We start from the raw sequence: 2970 nt of genomic DNA, 5'->3' as shown, positions 1-2970 counted from the left end.
CGCGGACTCAGTGGCTTCAGCCCGATTTCCCGCAGGCAAGGGAGATAAGAGAGATCTCTGCAGACAAACACGAACCGGACTCATCCTGGCGCTGTAGTGAGAACTGCCGCTGAAGAGCACCTCCACACAGGACCCTCGCTGCTGCTGCTGCTGCTGCTGCTGCTGCTGCTGCTGCTGCTGCTACTGCTACTGCTGCTAGAGTGGCTGCCGCTCTTTTTCTAGAGCCTTCCTCCAACTCACTCCAATTTATAGTTAAAATGGACTTGCTCCTCCCTAATCTCTCCCCTCCCTAATCTCTCCCCTCCCTAATCTCTCCCCTCCCTAACCTCAGGGAAATGGGATTACCTTTTTTTCCCCCCTTGTTAGGCAGATTTATCTTGTCCTTGAGTTCACACCCACCATAGGAATGAAGTAATCCAGACTTTGGGGAGGGTATCAGAAGATCTCAGAAATGACTCTCTCCCAAATTAACAAGGGAATTATAATTCCAGACAGAAAACCTGTGGAATGTAGCCTTTGAATCACCTCTTTAAAAGTCCCTTGTTCCTGCTAATGGACAGAATCACAGCCTTTAGGATACGTGTCCCCTGTGTTTCTCCTTTGCTAGTAAAGCAAAAAAATCGTCTCTTTTTCCTTTTTCCTCAAAACCGTGTCCTCATTATTGATTGGCATCAGGGACAAGGACCAAGCTTTTAGCAACAAAAGGAAGCTTGCTGCTGTGTTTTCGGCATGTCCCTGGCATGTTCTCAGCCCACAGGCAGAGTCAATTTTCCTTTGCTCAGCCAGTTTCATGGCAAATTGGTTCTGCAAAAGAGCTGGGTACAAAGTATCCATACTTCAGTTTGTGTCCACTTGGCCTGTTGTGTATATTTTCTAGAAAATGCTGGGGTGGTATGACTGTACATTTTGAAGAAGAGTAAGTGAGGGGCTAGGACAGTGACACATGCCTGTAATCCCATCAGCTCAGGAGGTTGAGACAGGACGATTGTGAGTTCAAAGCCAGCTTCAGCAGAAGTGAGTCATTAAGAAACTCAGTAAGATGCTGTCTTTAAACAAAATACAAAATAGGGCTGAGGATGTGGCTCAGAGGGCAATTGCTCCTGAGTTCAATCCCTGGTACCCTCTTACCTTTCCAAAAAAAAAAAAAAAAGAGTAAGTGAGGGAAGCTGAGCAAAGGTGGTTGAGGGAATAGACTAGCAACCAAGGATTTGGATTTAGACTGCCAAGGATTATTAAATTGAGATATAAATAAAGTGAGCTCTTGGCGTGGCCATGGATTTAACAAACCTTTGGGGATGCTCAGTTTCATATACCATGCAAGTCAGAATGAGAAACAATGGGTTCAAGGTTTTCACCCTAGAGCTACTGCAAGAGCCCCTGATACTTTAGAATAGTGTTTGTCACACTTCAGGATTCATTCACATTTCCTGGAGTCCAGGTTAAAACAGAATCCCATCACAGAATTTGTGAATTATTAAGTCCCACCCAGAATCAATACTTTGCATTTTTAAATAAAATAAAAAGGTCTGAGGATGTAGTTCAGTGGTAGAGTAGCCCTGGGTTCAACCCCAGTACCACAAAAAGAAAAATGAACTAGTGACTTGTTACCATCATGGAGGAGCCCCAGAGCTACTTCAGCATACTTCCAAGCTTCATCCTGTCAGCTACAAAACCAGTTCAGAAGTGTTGTTTTCCCCGGTCATTCTGCCCTGTGTTATGAATATCCAAGTTCATTTATGTGCATAGTTGTAATAGTTGACCAAGTATGCTTTTTTTTTTTAAAGAGAAAGTGAGAGAGGAGAGAGAGAGATAGAGAGAATTTTTTTAATATTTATTTTTTAGTTCTCGGCAGACACAACATCTTTTGTTGGTATGTGGTGCTGAGGATCGAACTTGGGCCGCACGCATGCCAGGCGAGCGCGCCACGGCTTGAGCCACATCCCCAGCCCCGACCAAGTATGCTTTTTGATATAATAATGTCTTTCTAAATCAAGAACACCACCTAGCATGCACAACGCCCAGGGTTCAATCTCTAGCACCTGGAAGCATCAAGAAAAAAAAATCAAATACCACTACATAGACTATAGGATAGTTTCAAAGAATTCATGTTTATAAAATGGATGCTCTCCAAATTGGCCTCTCTTTGGAAAGATGGTCAAACCCTATGGGCCCCCAGAGTTCTAGGGCAGCCAATCTTGTTGGTGCTTCTTTACTACATAACTTACTTTTTTTTCCTGACTCCCTTGGTGTTGCCATTTTCCCCTCAGCTCATGTGAATGTACACACTGGCCACAGCATCTGGAAAAATTGTGATAATACAGCAGTTTGGGATTGGAACAGCAGGAGTAGGGCAAGTCATGATGAGTAAGTATACTTTCAACCAGGAATATCCTACATCGTTGGAAAAATTACTACCTCTGCACTGAGATTGCTCCAGACTGCAGAGGCCCACAGCTGTAGGGACTCAGATGAACCAAGAACCTCAGTTGTGTTCCACACACATAATCAGGAGTCTCTCTGTTTATCTAAATGCATACTTATTAAGTGCTTCCTCTTTGGGTATGTTTATCGTGCTTCACCATTTTCTGTATGTTCCCTAATGGCACACAAAGATTAAATTATTTTAAGTACAGCTTGGTTGTGCCACATGCATTTATTCACTCATTTGTCTGTTAATTCTCAGTCACTTGTCTACTAAACATTAATTCAATGTCTGGCACCATACTTGACATTAGAAGTACAAAGATGGGCTAGGCATGGTGGTATAGGACTGTAATCCCAGCTGCTCCAGAGGCTGAGGCAAGAAGATCACAAGTTCAAGGCCAGCTTCACAACTTAGTGAGGCCCTAAGTATTTAGTGAGACCCTGTCTCAAAATCAAAATTAAAAAGGATTAGGGATGTGGCTTACTGGTTAAGAGCCCCTGAGTTCCAAAAAAGGAAAAAAAAAAAAAAACAACAAAGATGAGTAG

The sequence above is a fragment of the Urocitellus parryii genome, chromosome 8, assembly GCF_045843805.1.
Source record: "Urocitellus parryii isolate mUroPar1 chromosome 8, mUroPar1.hap1, whole genome shotgun sequence".
NCBI classification, from domain to species: Eukaryota; Metazoa; Chordata; class Mammalia; order Rodentia; family Sciuridae; genus Urocitellus; species Urocitellus parryii.
Note: the sequence above shows the minus strand (reverse complement) of the source record.